At 45.3% G+C, this 16,965-nt stretch overlaps 1 long non-coding RNA gene across 1 annotated transcript; it reads right to left on the minus strand.

Annotated features, from left to right (window-relative positions):
- Positions 1–14,149: 14,149 nt before the first annotated feature.
- LOC131760162 (uncharacterized) lies at positions 14,150–16,900 on the minus strand. The gene is made up of 3 exons (XR_010841275.1): positions 16,542–16,900; positions 15,820–15,951; positions 14,150–14,287 (listed from the first exon to the last, which is right to left on the minus strand). It is a non-coding gene; the product is annotated as an uncharacterized lncRNA (long non-coding RNA).
- Positions 16,901–16,965: the final 65 nt, after the last annotated feature.

Below are 16,965 nucleotides of genomic sequence, written 5' to 3' on the forward strand. Positions count from 1 at the left end.
GTTCTGGTAAAGACCTGAATCCTGGTTCATAGATAACCATCTTCTCACTGGAACCTCATACGGTGGAAAGGGAGAGGGAGCTCTCTGGGTCTTCTTTATAATGGCGCTAATACCATTCATGAAGGCAGAGCCCTTGTGACCTAATCCTATCCAAAGGCCCCCGCCTCCTAAAGCCACCACATTGGAGGGTAGGATTTCAACATATGAATTTTGAGGGTTTGCAAACATCCGGTCTACAGCAGGGCCAAAGACTTTAACAGACACCTCACCAGAGAAGATATAAAGATGGCAAATAAACACAGTAAAGGATGATCTGCATCATTTGTCATCACGGAAATGCAAATTAAAACAATTAGATAACACTACACATCCATTAAAACGGCGAAAATTCAGAACACTGATAACACCAAATACTGGCAAGGATGTGGAGCAACAGGAACTCTTATTCATTGCTGGTGAGAATGCAAAATGGTGCAGCCACTTTGGCAGTTTCGTAAAGATCTAAATATACTCTTACCGGGCTTCCCTGGTGGTGCAGTGGTTGAGAATCCGCCTGCCGATGCAGGGGACGCGGGTTCGTGCCCCGGTCCGGGAAGATCCCACATGCCGCGGAGCGGCTGGGCCCGTGAGCCATGGCCGCTGCGCCTGCGCGTCCGGAGCCTGTGCTCCGCGGCGGGAGAGGCCACAGCAGTGAGAGGCCCGCGTACCGCAGAAGGGGAAAAAAAAAAAAAAAGAGCATATTAAAATAAAAAAATAAAACTTAGAAGTAACCAAGATATCCTTCAGATGAACAGATAAAAACTGTGGTGCATCCATACAATAGAATATTATTTAGCACTAAAAAACAATGAGCTAGCAAGCCATGAAAAGACATGGTGGAACCTGAAATGCACATTACTAAGCGAATCTAAAATGGTTACACACTGTAGGAGTCTAACTATATGACATTCTGGAATAGTCAAAACTATGGAGACAATGAAAAGATCAATGGTTGCCAGAGGTTAGTGAGAAGAGAGAGGAGGATGAATAGGTCAAGCCCAGAGGATTTTTAGGAAAATTACAGTGAAATCACTCTGTATGGTACTATAATGGTGGTGCATGTTATTAGACATTTGTACAGCACCAGGTGGGAACTCTAATATAAATTATGGTCTTTGGATGATAATGATGTGTCAATGTAGTTAATCAGTTGTAACAAATGTACCACTCTGCTGGATGATATTGATAATGAGGAAGGCTACGCGTGTGTGGGGACAGGAGGTATATGGGAAATCGTGGTAACTTTCTCTCAGTTTTGCTATGAACCTAAAACTGCTCCAAAAAATAAAGTCTATTTTTAAAAATTTATTTATTTGGTTGCACTGGGTCTTAGTTGTGGCAGGCATGCTCCTTAGTTGCAGCAGGCATGCTCCTTAGTTGCAGCAGGCAGGCTCCTTAGTTGTGGCATGTGAACTCTTAGTTGCAGCATGCATGTGGGCTCTAGTGACCTAACCAGGGATCAAACCCGGGCCCCCTGCTCTGGAAGCACGGAGTCTTATCCACTGCACCACCAGGGAAGTCCCTAAAGTCTATTTTTTAAAAATAATAATTGTTCTTTTGTACAAAATATCCAACACACAATCAATATTTACTAGGCATGCAAAGTGGCAGGAAAATAGGACCAATATTCAAAAGAAAAAAAAAGAACAGAAAGTAGAAGCAGAGTCACAGATAATTCAGAAATTGCAATAAGTAGACATAGACTTTATCAATAATATGTTAAAGAAAATACAAGAGAAGAAGAGAAAATGGCTGAAAAGATGTAGTAGAATTTCCCTAGAGAATCACAATCTACTACCAAAAAAAGTCCAATGGACAAATATAATTTCTGAAATTAAGAACTCATTGGCTGGATGTAGTAGCTTTGTGTTGTATTTTTGGCTAAGATGGAAATACATATTCCAAAACCCCCCTTTCTTTTGTGGTCCTGGGTCAGAGTTGGCCCAAAGAGACAATTGTGAGAGTTTGAGGAAGCAGAAGTAATGAAGCAGCCCTTGCACTTTGGTTAAAGATGCCAGTGGATCCCAGACTGTCCAGCTCTTCTTTCCAACTGCTGGCCCTGCTACCCAACAGCAACACCCAGCCCAGCACCAGATGCAGAGGCAACAGCCTTCCCTAGATATCTGTACCAGCTATACTTTCTGGTCCAAGTCTGGCAGCTCATGTGCCCGACTTCCCAGATTCCTATGGTGCCTACTCTAATACATCGCCTCGTCTCTCTCCCTATAGTCTGATAGGGTATTCCTATGAGCAGCTAACCAAGGAAGAAAAACTCTGGGCCTGGTTTAAAGCGGTTTGGCATAACGTGTTGACACTGTCTGAACTTACACAGCTGCAGCACTACAGCCCCACTGAGGGCTGGTCCTGAAAGACACTGGTGAAGGGAAATACTCCCAGGAGACAGCAACTTGAGCAGCACACTTTGTGGCTCACTTTTTCTAGAAAGAGAGATAGCTAAAGGTACAGACCTACACCGATTCATGAAGAGATAACCATGATTTAATTGGATGGCCAGGGACTTGGGAGAGATGTGATTGGAAAATTGGTAGCAAGGAGGTCTAGGAAAGAAATAGGTGAATGGACCTCTCTGAAGTGGCACAGAATGTGAAGGTATTTTGCTCTGTGTGAATGCTCACTGAGAAGTCAAACAGCCCACTAAAATGGGCAAAAGGCTTGAACAAGTTCACCAAAAAAGAGGACATTTCCAGGGAATTCCCTGGTGGTCCAGTGGTTAGGACTCGGCACTTTCACTGCCAGGGCCCAGTTTCGATCCCTGGTGGGGGAACTAAGATCCTGTCAGCCGTGCCACATGGACCCCCAAAAAAACAAAATTGTGCACTTTATTGCACACATTTTAGACTCAATTTTAAAAATTAAATTAAAACCTTACAGAAAGCATCATCCTAAAAAGAAAAACATTAGAATTATTCCCCTGGAAACCAGGAGTGTCTTAGTCAACCCAGGCTGCCATAACAAAATAATAAAGACTGGGTGGCTTAAACAACAGACAATCATTTCTCACAGTTCTGGAAGCTGAGAAGTTCAAGATCAAGGTGCTCACAGATTCAGTTCCTGTGAAAACCCTCTTCCTGGCTTGCAGATGGCTGCCTTCTCACTGTGTCCTCACAAGGAGGAGAGGGAAACCTGATCTCTCTTCTTCCTCTAATAAGTACACTAATCCCATCATGAAGGCTCCACCCCCATGACATCATCTAACCCTGCTTACCTCCCAAAGGCTCCACCTCCAAATCCCATCCTATTAGGGGTTAGGGCTTCAACATGAATTTTGTGGGGACATATTCAGCCCATAACAGAGCCCAACTATGTCTTTAATAGATTCACTTAGGCTGCATTTCCCCCAATAAAATTCTTCCTGTGCTTTTTTTAGCTCTATTAAAATAAGCCTAAAGGAGCACAGAGAATGAAATCAGTAAACCAAATTTCACGGCCTGCTGGCTAAGCAAGACTTCTCCATACTAACTGGTTGCTATCTGGGCAATTCCTTGGCTTTATTGCTTTTCCCACTTGCTTCTGTCCAGCAGGATCCAAGGGATGCCTATGGCAGCCAGGCCCACTCCTAGGATGCCTGCTGCCACACTTACTATCATGACCATGTCAGTGACCTCCAGCAGAAGAGAAGGAAAGGTTCACACTCAACATCAGGGGTCTGATCATGGATACATACTCTCATCCTAAAATCCAAGTAGAATCTCAGGGCTTCCCTGGTGGCGCAGTGGTTGGGAGTCCGCCTGCCGATGCAGGGGACATGGGTTCGTGCCCCGGTCCGGGAAGATCCCACATGCCGCGGAGCAGCTGGGCCCGTGAGCCATAGCCGCTGAGCCTGCGCGTCCGGAGCCTGTGCTCCGCAACGTGAGAGGCCCGCGTACCGCAAAAAAAAAAAAAAAAAAGGTAGGCAGAGGCTTCTCCTTGATGTCCTCACTTCTTTTCTCAGGGAGGAAAATATTTCCCAGGAGCCCTCCAGCAGCCTGCCCCTTAGATTCTCATTGGCTAGAGCCAGGTCACATGCAGACCCACAAACCAATCACTACAATAGGAATGGGATTCCTGGCCTTGCGTTAAACCACTTATGATTCATCCCGAGGCTGAGTGAGGGTCTCTCCTTCCCTTAGCATCTTGCTGCCGAAAAAAATCTGTACTCTGTTAGCAAGGAAGAAGATGAACACAGCTTGGGACTTCCCTGGTGGCGCAGTGGTTGAGAATCCGCCTGCAACTGCAGGGGACGCAGGTTCGTAGCCCTGGTCCGGGAAGATCCCACATGCCCTGGAGCAACTAAGCCCATGTGCCACAACTCCTGAGCCAGCGCTCTAGAGCCTGCGAGCCACAGCTACTGAAGCCCACACGCCTAGAGCCCGAGCTCTGAAACAAGAGAAGCCACTGCAATGAGAAGCCCATGCACCGCAACGAAGAGTAGCCCCCGCTCTCCGCAACTAGAGTAAGCCCATGCGCAGCAACGAAGACCCAACAATTAAGACCCAATGCAGCACCCAAAATTAATTAATTAATTTTAAAAAAAAGAGGAACACAGCTATTTGTTAGGCGATGGTGTATGCCACATCCTCCTCTTAAAATAATATCATTTCAAATATCCTTTGGAAATACCCATACATCACTCTCACAAAAGTCTTTCATTTGGGGTGATCCCACCCCAAAGCATCAGAAGTGGACAGTAAGCCAAAAGGGTGGTCCAAGGATGGGTATATGACCTAGCCTCACTAATAATAGGCATCCTCTGAACTTTCCTAGAATTTACTGGACAAGTTGCATTCACTCCCCACTGAGCTTGATAAACTACCAGATTATAAACCTGAAGTCACTATGTGTTCATCTCTGCCGCTACATAGTAGATTTCTCCCTGAAAATGAAGCCAATACAGAGGACAGAGCCTGGAGATAGAGAGAAATGACATTCCCCAAAATATGTGTGCTTCTGAATCCAGCTGTGCCTGAAGCCAGTGTAGCTTAGGACTTTTCATATATATGGGCAAATACTTTCTCTTTTTCACTTGACCCAGTTTGCATTTGTTTTTTTTGTTTTTGTTTTTTCGGTACGCGGGCCTCTCACTGTTGTGGCCTCTCCCGTTGCGGAGCACAGGCTCCGGATGCGCAGGCTCGGCGGCCATGCCTCACGGGCCCAGCCTCTCCGCGGCATGTGGGATCTTCCTGGACCGGGGCACGAACCCGTGTCCCCTGCATCAGGTGGACTCTCAACCACTGCGCCACCAGGGAAGCCCTGCATTTGGTTCTTTATCATGTGCGGTTGAAGAGTTCTTAATAATACAGGAGACCAGCAGGGACCAGATCATAAAAGGCTTGAAAGTGAGGCTAATAATTTTGGACTTTATCCTTGAGTAACTGGGAACCATGGATGAATTTTAAGTAAGGGAAAGACATGACCAGATATATGAGACATGGTCCCTATTGTGGAAACTGGGGAGTCCTACCTTCTGCCCTAGAATAAGCCAAAGTCAGATAGGCCACGTTATACTGTTTAAATCAGGAAGAATTACCAAATCCCCCAACCCCACCACTATCAACTTTATCAGAGGGAGACTGTAAATCAAAAGAACTTAATGAAAACTATTCCCTGAGTCATAAGTCAAGCAGCCATTGAAAGTGGGTATGGATTGGGACTTCCCTGGCAGTCCAGTGGTTGGGACTCCACATTTCCACTGCAGTGGGTGCAGGTTCGATCCCTGGTCAGGAACTAAGATCCCACAGACTGTGCAGCGCGGCCATAAACAAACAAACAAATAAATAAAAGTGGGTATGGATTAATGATGCCCCCAAGACCCAAGCAGTGCAGGAAGGAATACTTTCTGAAAAGAGAGAGAGCCATGCAAATGGGAAAAACATTTTTTTAGACATTTATCCTTACTGCTTCCAGAAACTTTTGGGGGTTCTTTGAAAGATGTGCTTACCTAGGAATAAAATCTAATAAGGGAACCAGCAGCCTCTGTAGCTTTCACTCTTCCAACCAAGCTAATAAAATTGGTGGCTCCACTATAGGCATCCTTGCTCTGGGTCCTAGAGGCTGTTCATCACCCATAGCTTGCTGAGCTGGCAGGAAGCGAACATCAGTGCCCTTCCGGCTGAAGCCCAGGACCCTGCTCTCTTTAGACAACAGGATGCAGGAAGGAACCCAGAAGGAAAACCTCCTCCTGTGGAAGAGGGCCGGAGCCTTCCTTAGGAAGAGAGAAGTCATCTTACATAGAGACTAAGAAGGAAGTTCATGTACACAGGCTTGGTGCACCTGAGGAAGGGAATGCCAAGTCAGGAGAGGAAAAGCATCCATGAAGATGGAGATGGAGACAGACAGTCATATAGTGCTTTTCTGTGTGGTGCAAGGGAATGTTCAAGTGTGCCAGGGCTGTAATCTCTGCTCCTCTTATAATGTAAATTCCTTCAGAAAACGCCCTAATTCAGTGTTTTGCAAACTTGTTTAGTGCGCAAAGGAGTCACCTATAGGGCTTGTTACACGTATAGATTCCTGGGATCCTTCTATAGATTCTTTTTTAGTAGAAAAAGTGGGTAGCTGTTGTTTATACCTGTTCAGCATCCTTCACCCCTTCTTTTGGTATCCTTGGGGAAACAAAGTGAAGGACAAATGTGTAAGCACTTATTCATTAGCTCCCATCCCTGTCGGTCAACGATGGCCCCGGGGACATTCATTCCACCCTCTTCTAGGGTGCGCATATATTAGTGCTGAGTGGGTCTCCGAGCATCCCACACCTAGGAGTCAGAGAAGCCCCAGAGCAAGAAGTAAGAGTTGCAAAGTTTGGGCAAGATGCAGTCGGGCTGTACCTGTGCGAAGTTGGCAACAGTGGCTGGTAAAGAGGTGTGCCTGAGAAGATGTGAAGTAATGCACCAGAGTTTCCTGCATGGTCCACATCCTGAACTCTCAGATCTGTTCAGGCCCTCCATTAAGTCCAATCCATTACAAGAGCATATACAAGATAAGCTATATTAATTATACCCATTCTTGATTTCTCTCGCCTACATCCAGCATTGTGCTCACCTGGCAAGTGACCCTCAGGTGAAGAAAACACCACCATTAAGTGGTAGCACTAGTGGGGATTTGAACCCACACAGTTTGTCTCCAGAGCTTGGGCTTTTAACCACTACAATGCCTCTAGCACAGCGTTGAGGAAAGTTTCAAGGTAGGTGGCATCCAGTTTCAGTGAGAAAAAAAATGCCATAACTGCTTCGGGATGTCGGCCACGAACAAGGAGGCTGGTAGACACACCACCAAAAGCAAAAGTGACCAAAGAAAAATAAATTGGACTACATCAAAATTTAAAACTTTTGTGCTGCAAATTAAGAGAGTAAAAAGACACTCCACAGAATAGAAAATATTTACGAATCATATATCAGAGAATGGTCTAGGTTCCAGACTGTATAATGAACCCTTACAACTCAACCATACAAAGAGTAATAACCTAATTTAAAAACAAGCAAAGAATTTGAATAGACATTTTTCCAAAGAAGATACACAAAGGGGGAAAGAGCACATGAAAAGATGTTCAACATCATTAGTCATTAGGGAAATGCAAATCAAAACCACTATGATATACCACTGTGCACCCTACTAGGATGGCTGTAATATAAAAGATGGACAATAACAAGTGTTGGCAAGGATGTGGAGAAATTGGATTCCTCTTACACTGCTGGTAGGAATGTACCGTGCAGCAGCTGTGGGAAACAGTTTGGCAGCTCCTCAATAAGTTAAACATAGAATTACCATATCACTCAGCAATTCCACTCCTAGGCATACACCCAAAAGAACTGAAAACAGATGTGCAAACAAAGACTTGTACATAAATGTTCATAGCAGCACTATTCACAGTAGCCCAAAAGTGGAAACAACCCAAATGTCCATTACTGACGAAGGGATGAGTAAAATGTGGTCTATGTATGCAACTGAATATTGTCCAGCAATAAAAGAAATGTAGCACTGATACATGTTACAACAAGGATGAACCTAGGAAACATGCTAATTAAAAGAAATCAGCCACAAAAGGCCATACTGTATGATTCCATTTATATGAAATGTCCAAAATATGCAAATTTATAGACAGGATGTAGATTAGTGGTTGCTGTGGGATGGGGGATGGGGACACTGGCTAGTGACTGCTGATGAGTCTGGAGCCTCTTTTAGGAGGGACAAAAATATTCTAAGATTAGATTGTTGTGACAGTTGTACAGCTCTGTGACTATACTAAAAAAACACTGAATCGTACACTGTAAATGAGTGAATTGTATGGAATGTAAATTATATCTCAATAAAGCTATTTTTAAAAACCTGCAAGTCCCATGTCCTAGGAAACCCCTCAATCACTCAGGCAAACCAAGAGGGTTTGTCCCCCTAATGCCACCCTCAGCCATATAAAATTGTTTTCAAAAAAGAACAAGGGGTTTGGGGGAGAAAATGCAGGGTCTGGAGTGTTATTCAGCTTCTTGCTGTGTAACAAACAACCCCAAAATGCAGTTGTTAAGAAAAGCAAACACTGGGGACTTTCCTGGCAGTCCAGTGGTTAAGATACCACGCTTCCACTGCAGAGGGCTTGGGTTTGAGCCCTGGTTGGGGAACTGTGATCCCGCATGCTGTGTGGTGCAGCCAAAAAAAAAGAAAAGCAAACATTTATTTCTTGCTCACAGGTCTGTGGGTCAACTGTGCCTCTACTGGGCCAGCTGGACTTGGGTGTCTCCCATTCTAGGACCCAGGCTGAAGAAACAGCATTTCCCTGGGGCATGCTCTTCTCAAGGTGGGTGGCACAAGCAGAAAAGGCCAAGGCATGTCACACAAACACGCATGAAGCCTCAGCTAGGATACAGCTTACCTCATGCCCGCTTACACTCCATTGGACAAGGCAAGTCTGCCAAGCCCAAAGTCAGTGGGATTGGATAAATATTCATTGCCTAATGAGAGGCACTAAAAAGTCTCAAGGCAGCGGGGCTGGGCCTGTAATCTTATTATGGGGGGAGTGGAATAGTAGGAAATAAGCCAGTCTACCACAGCCAATGGGCCAAATACTTGCCATTCCTGCACTATGAGACATTTGTCTAATGTCTGCTGCATTGGGAGCCTTTTTTCTTTAATAGAAAGAAGTGACTGTATATTAAATTCTGATTGTAAAAGTAAAAAAATCAGACAATACAGAAAACTTTAAAATGTAAAAGCTATAATCGCACCATTCAGGGTTAACCAACGTTAACAGCTTAGTGTTTATTGTTATACAATTTCTTACATATATAATCACACTGATGTTATTTTTAACATAATTAGGATTATGATATACATACCGTTTTGTAATCTCTATTGTCAGTTAAAATTTCATGAATACCTTTCTATATAAAAATATGTCATCGCATTTTTTTAAATGAATTTATTTATTTATTACTTATTTATTTATTTATGGCTGCATTGGGTGTTCGTGGCTGCATGGGGGCTTTCTCTAGCTGCGGCGAGCAGGGGCTACTCTTTGTTGCAGCACGCAGGCTTCTCACTGCGGTGGCTGCTCTTGTTGCAGAGCACAGGCTCTAGGCACACGGGCTCCGTAGTTGTGGTGCACGGGCTCAGTTGTTGTGGTGCACGGGCTCAGTTGCTCCACAGCATGTGGGATCTTCCCGGACCAGGGCTCAAACCCGTGTCTCCTGCATTGGCAGGCGGATTCTTAACCACTGAGCCACCAGGGACGTTCCTATCATCGTTATTTTTAATGTTTATATTTTTCACCAATAATTCTGCCATCATAACAGACTTATTTCCATTCCTCATGTTTACTTCCAATCTGTAGCAATGTTATTCAATTTTTTGCTTCAACATAATCATAGTATACAGGAGGTCCCTGGCTCACGATGGTTTGATTTATGATTTTCGACTTTATGATGGGCGGAAAATGACATACATTCAGTAGAAACCATACTTTGAGTTTTGATCCTTTCCCAGGCTAGCAATGTGCAGCCTCTCTCGTGATGCTGGGCAGCGGTAGCCACGGCTCCCAGTCAGCCACATAATCACAAGGGTAAACAACCATTCTGTACTCGGACCACCATTCTGCTTTTCACTTTCAGTACAGTATCCAATAAAACATGAGATATTCAACATTTTATTATTAAATAGGCTTTGTGTTAAATGATTTTGCCCAACTGTAGGCTAATGTTTAAGAAAGGCTAGGCTAGGCTACGATGATCAGTAGGTGAGGTGTATTAAATGCATTTTCTACTTACAATACTTTCAACCTGAAACAGGAAGGAAGAGGTCAGGGCATGATCTTTAAAAGAATGACATAGCCATAGGATATAACAAAAACTGGTTAGGGGCTTCCCTGGTGGCGCAGTGGTTGAGAGTCCGCCTGCCGATGCAAGGGACGCGGGTTCGCGCCCCGGTCTGGGAAGATGCCACGTGCCGCGGAGCGGCTGGGCCCGTGAGCCATGGCCGCTGAGCCTGCGCGTCCGGAGCCTGTGCTCCGCAACGGGAGAGACCACAACAGTGCGAGACCCGCGTACCGGAAAAAAAAAAAAAAAACTGGTTAGAACCAACTAGGTCCAAGATGGCGGAAGATTCGACTCCCAGTAGACCTTGAGCCTCATTATGTGCTCGTTACAATACATTAGCATTGCTAAATGACACACCCACCAGTGCCGTGGCAGTTCCAAGGCTAACCGTAAAAGGTCAAAAAGTGTCCCAATCCCTGGAAATCTCTGCCCCTTCCCCAAAATAGTTGGGATAATCTTCCCACTTGTTAGCCTATGAAATTACCCAGCCCATAAAAACTAACCACAGCATAAGTATTTGGGGGCCTCTTACCTTTTGCGATGGCCCACACTCTGTCTGTGAAGTGTTTCTCCCAAGGCCCTTCTCACCTTTTGAGACAGACCGTGTTTGTCCATGGAATGTGTATCTCTCTAAATAAGTCCACTTCTTAATAAATCTCTTTGTCTCTCACTGAATTTTTTCTGTGATGAGACATAAAAAACCTGAGCTTCATAAAGTCCTGAGGTCAGCTGTGTGAAATCAATTAAAAGACCCCCATGCATCTCAATTAAAAGATCGTGGGTTCAAGTCTGAATCTGAGTTGCACCGTTTCAAACTTAGGATGGGTTTATGGGGATGTAAATCGAGGAAGATCCGTGTATGTTTGTGGGTTTGCACACTTAACATTATTCCATAAATGAGCTTCCATGTTGTTACAATCTGGAAATTTGTTCTTTGTGGTGCTATCACACCATCATTTAATTAGCCAATTCCTATTATTGGGCGTTGTGGTTATTTCTAATATTTTACTATTATACTAATTCATTCCAAAAATTCCTGTTGCGTTCGATTGGCTGAGTTTTTTCTCCCTTCTTTTCCACCATTCTTCCCCTCATGTCAAGCGGAGGAGGGATGGCCATTGGCAGTTCCCAGCTGTTGAGTTCAGTAGCGGTGTAGTAGTTTGGTAGTAGGAGCTTACTGGTATAGATGTGTATTGTTCGTAGCCACTTCCCTATACAGTTACTGATAGCTGTCCTGAGTAGGGATGGCTTCCAGAAATTCTTCTAGTGCCCACTAAGCTGACTCGGGTCACTTTGTGACACCAAAGTTCAAGGCCAGAAGTCATCTGGTGATAAGAGTGTGGTCTACAGCGCCTGGCACCCGAGGCCCATGTGGGCAGTGGAGGAGAAACAAGGTTTGAAATGTACTGAGCTAGAAGCTAGTGGATGGGAAATGGTGGGAAATCTCCTGCTAAATGGGAAAAAAAACATCTAACAAGGAGAGAATAAGGCTGATGCACAGACATAGGCAGAGACCAAGATGGAAAGATCGTACTGGTGGCGTTTGCATCCTGCCTGTCTCCCTGCCCTCCCCATGATCAGGCATTCAGCCCTTCCCTGAAGTCATGAGCCAATAAATCCATTTTGTTTGAACAAGATCTTTGCGGTGTAGACACCGAGCTGGTGCTAACACCATAGCTCCTGGAACAGTGCTGGAACTAGAAAGGTAGACGAGAAATAAACCTGCCCTCTGGGAACCCACAGACTGAGGGACTGGGAGATGCTGACAAGTGATTATAGCACGGGTTACACAATAGAGGTGTTGAAACTGACTCGGGAACCAAGAGAAGGGGACCCCGGGCTACATGCAAGAACTGAACAAGATTTCAGCAAGGAGTGACAGTCTAAGTTTTAGGGAATGAATAGTTCAAGCAGTGACCGCTACTATAACATCTTTGTTAGGTTATCATTTTTCTGCTTTCAGATGACTTTAACGTAACCTATGGTAATAGGATTATTGAGCTAAAGAGAATGGACATATATTATGGCTTTCGTAGACAGCTACAAAATGCCAAGAAAGTTAGGAGTGAAGCCACACCCCTCCTCTTAGCCTTCAAATAGCCCTCTCTTCATCTAGCTTCATTTCCCACAGCAGCCCGCCCCGCCCCGTCTCATCACCAAGGCCCCCAATGCCAACAGTAAGAATTGTATCAAAAGGAAATGCTTCCATTCCACATCTGGTAATAACCTATCATGGAAAAGTATATAAATGTATATATATAGGGGCTTCCCTGGTGACACATGCCAACGCAGGGGACACGGGTTCAAGCCCTGGTCTGGGAAGACCCCACATGCCGCAGAGCAACTATGCCCGTGCGCCACAACTACTCACAACTACTGAAGCCCGCACACCTACAGCTTGTGCTCAGCAACAAGAGAAGCCACCGCAAAGAGAAGCTCGCGCACGGCAACGAAGAGTAGCCCCCAATCACCGCAACTAGAGAAAGCCCATGCACAGCAACGAAGACCCAACGCAACCAAAAGTAAAATAAAATAAATTTATTTTAAAAAATAAATATATAAGTCACAATAATGATACACATTTTCAAAAATATATACTGAACAATAAAATTTGAAACAGTTTGAATCACTTTGCTGTACACCTGAAGCTAACAACATTGTAAATTAACTACAATTTTTTTTTTTTTAATGTTTAAAAAAAAAAAAGGCAATGCTTCATCCCAGCTTGGGCCTCCAACCCAGGGGATGATGTGGGGGATGGGCTGGAGCAGCTAATTACTGGAACAGAGGCCACTGTTTTCAACTCTCCTATCTCCAGTCTGTCCTTCCCCTGTTTTAGGAATCTCAAAATCCAAGGCCAAACTCACAAGTTGCAGACATACCTGTCTAGTAAATCTCTACCCTCTCTCCTCCACACGGGGCTCGCTCAGCAATTAAAATTCCAATTCCTTCAAAAAGGACTCAGCACGGACTACGTAGCTGGGATGGGAACTGGTAACGACTCCATCTAAGATGGTCCAGAGTTTCCCCTGGGATGCTTGGTGCAGAGAGGGCTCCCTCAGCAGCAGGCGTGATGGAAAAGAGCCGAAGCTTTGCAGTCAGAATCGCTCTGTGACTTGCAAGTCGTTTGATCTCAAATGACTTATTTCTCTCTGATTCAGTTTCTGTGTGTGTGTGTGTGTGTGTGTGTGTGTGTGTGTGTGTGTAAAAGCTAATAATATCTACTCTTTTATTCATTTAACAACTATTTAAAGTTCACTGTGAGGCAGCGTGGTGGTGCTGTAGTGGAAGGAGCAAGGCCAGGGAACTGGCAGAACCAGAGTTGAGTCCTGCTTTTGCAACTGATTGGATTTCATTCCATCTAGGGAAAGATGCAACATGAACTATTATTTTAGGCAACCCTAACAAAAAACGCTGCCAAGTTCTGATACAATGATTTCTTATCTCTTGGAATTGTATTTTATAGTTATTAAAAGAGGTCTTTAGACTTACTGATATCTTAAGGTAGATTTTTATCATATATCATTCTTCATATATCTAGAAATAGAAAATGTAAGCAAAATAAATTGGTTACAGTTGTCAAAGCCCTTGACCAAAGACCACCAGAAACACACTCATAGTCAAAAAAGGTCAGGTTTATTTAACTTGAAGCAGTAAGGAGTGTGCATCCTGGGGACACCCTTGTGTGTATCTCCTTAAATCTGGGCCTTTGTTCCATGGTTCTGCGGAGGGATTAGGGAAGTGGGGACCAGTTCTGGATTAAATGCTGTCCAGAAGAAGAGGCAATTCAGACTGGGTATCTTTACAACGCTTACCTAGGAGGCAGGAGGATTCACGGAGGGCTAGAGTTGTATCTTTGGTAAAGAAGCATCAATCGGGAACTCCCTGGTGGCCTAGTGGTTAGGATTCCGGGGGGGCCCAGGTTGGATTCCGGGGGGGCCCAGGTTCAATCCCTGGTCAGGGAACATCCCACAAGCCGCGTGGTGTGGCCAAAAAAAAAAAAAAAAGGACCCAGTCACTCAGAGAAAGGCGAAGTCATTTTTGTGGTCACAAAGTGGCCCCATCTGAGCATCTAAGCATGTCTCATTCTAAGCACTGATAAATAACAAAATTCAACTGAATAAATCTGAAGATTTAATTAGCTTTATTTAATGATTCAGCATCCTATCCAGTAAACAGAAAAGCGCTCCACGGAATTGTACAAAATGGAAGGGTTTTACAGAAGCAAGGATGGGTGGGTAGGGAAGTTATTAGCAAAAGGAAAGAACTGTTTCAGGCCAGGTCATGTTCTTTTTTGGGAGAAGGGAATGGAAGGGGTCTTTATGCAGATTACCTCACTAGTGCTGATCAGGAAATTTCAGATTATCTGTTTATAGGTCACATTCCTGGGAGAGGTTGAAACTGCAATTAAGTCTTGGTTTGCTGTCATGGGGGAAAATGACTCTGTTCTGGGACCTGTTGTTTCTTTTTTTTTTTTTTTTTTTTTTTTTTTTGGCAGTGCGTGGGCCTCTCACTGTTGTGGCCTCTCCCGTTGCGGGGCACAGGCTCCGTCCGGACACGCAGGCCCAGCGGCCATGGTTCAGGGCCCAGCCGCTCCGCCGCATGTGGGATCTTCCCAGACCGGGGCACAAACCCGCGTCCCCTGCATCGGCAGGCGGACTCTCAACCACTGCGCCACCAGGGAAGCCCTCTTCTTCTTCTTTTTTAACAGCATAGTTTATGTTCTGCTGGTATCATGACTATCTGAATATCAGAAGGGCCATCTTACACTTTCTTAGTTCTGGACCAGGAATCCAACCCACGCCCCCTGCAGTGGAAGCACGGAACCCTAACCACTGGACCGCCAGGGAAGTCCCCATCTTACACTTTCTTGATAGTCTTAAAACTTCACATTGATGGTCCATTAGAGAAAAAGCACCCCCATTTCAAAGATGCTAACATGTAGGGGAAAATGCTCATGCTAGATTTGATGAAATAGGATTCGTGCTGTATTACCCTGGGCAAGTAATTTAACCCTTTAAGGCTCAACTTCCTGCTCTGTAAAATGGGAACAACACAGTCTACTACATAAGACTTCTTGTAAGGTCTAAGAAATAATGTCTACAAAGTGCCTGGTATAATACTGGCTGTATCGCTCAGGATCCAACCACACAAACAGGAACCACTCTAAGAATGTAAAAACAGAGAATTTAATGCAGGGGATTGGTGACACGGGTGATGGAAGGGCTGAGAAACCCAATAGCAGACAATGAGGCAACCCAGAGATTAGCAAAAACCAAAAGCTGCCCACACTCCTTAACTGGAGGGACAAATAGAGGAGATGGAATTAGTGGAGCCTGGTGGGGAGGACCACCATCGGAAGCTGGAACCACAGCAGCCTATCCAGTAGGAGGTGGCGCCACAGGGGAGCCTCGCCTGCTGCTGGAGACCTGCCAGAGCCTGAGCAACAGAGAGAAAGAGAAGAAATAACCTGGCTTTTTCATACCTCCTAACTTCCAGTCTCCTGCCACTGTCTCCCATTGGCCAAACCCAAGCCTGAAAGGCAGCTGTCCTGGAAGCCTGAGAAACTGCACCCTGCAAGGCAATACAGAGCAGAGCAGAAGCCCAAGGAAGAGATCTGTAGCAAAACAGTAGAGAACAACCATTAGATAGAAATAGGTTAAACAGGCTTGGTAATACCTTTATTTGTAAAACCTTTAAAGTACTGGATACACGTGAAAGTAACAAAATCATTCACTTAAAACCATACTGTAGTCCACATAAACTAGTTCACATCTCCCGTCCCACCCCAACCTACTACATTATTCTGATTACTACTGTGTCTGGCCTAATACAGTGGCATTTTAAGACGGATTTTCAGTGTCAGGCATGTTCTCCACTGAAATTTCATGAGGGCTTCTGCAGCAGAGGGAGATGCCCATTCTATGTCACAGAGGTCAAAGCTCAGCCACAGTAGAATTATGATGCAGCAGCGTCATGTCAACTGGACGCTGGTCTTGGAGCGCTCAAGGACTTCTGCATGATCTGTGGGGAGGGTCACAATCTCTGGACTCACTTTTTAAAAATGTAAATCACAACCCTCGGGGTGGTTTACGCGAGTCCACAACACTCCACTTGGCTCTTCATCTTTCCATTCCCTTGTCCAGAAGGCTCCACAATGTTTTTTGAAATAAAGGATGAAATTGTCTAAGAAAACAGATAACGTACCCAAGATCACAGAGCTAGCAAATCGGAAGAATTCATTCTCTACTCTTCCCACTCCAAGGCGCTTTCCGCTCCCCCACCGGCTCTTTTGGCGCCCCGGACACCCTCTGGCGGAGGAAGGCTCGTTCAGGGAAAGGCAAGAGAGACCCCGCTCAAAATCCTGGGGCACTTGGTAGCGCTCTTCGTGCAGCCAACGTGCCCAACTGGCGTCTCGATAAAGGGCGACCCGTCAGGCTTGGCCGGCCGGCTCAGGACGCTCCCGGCTCGGGGGAGCTCAGGGTCCTCTCCTGCGGACCCGCGACCCCCACCCCCGCGCCGGAGGGCAGCCGGAAGCCAGCTGGCCTGCCCGCCCCCTGCGGGTCGCGGGGTTTCTAACGGAGCCTCGTGCCCGGGGCGGGGCCACGCGCGATTGGCCGCTCGGAGTCGG

The sequence above is a fragment of the Kogia breviceps genome, chromosome 7, assembly GCF_026419965.1.
Source record: "Kogia breviceps isolate mKogBre1 chromosome 7, mKogBre1 haplotype 1, whole genome shotgun sequence".
NCBI classification, from domain to species: Eukaryota; Metazoa; Chordata; class Mammalia; order Artiodactyla; family Physeteridae; genus Kogia; species Kogia breviceps.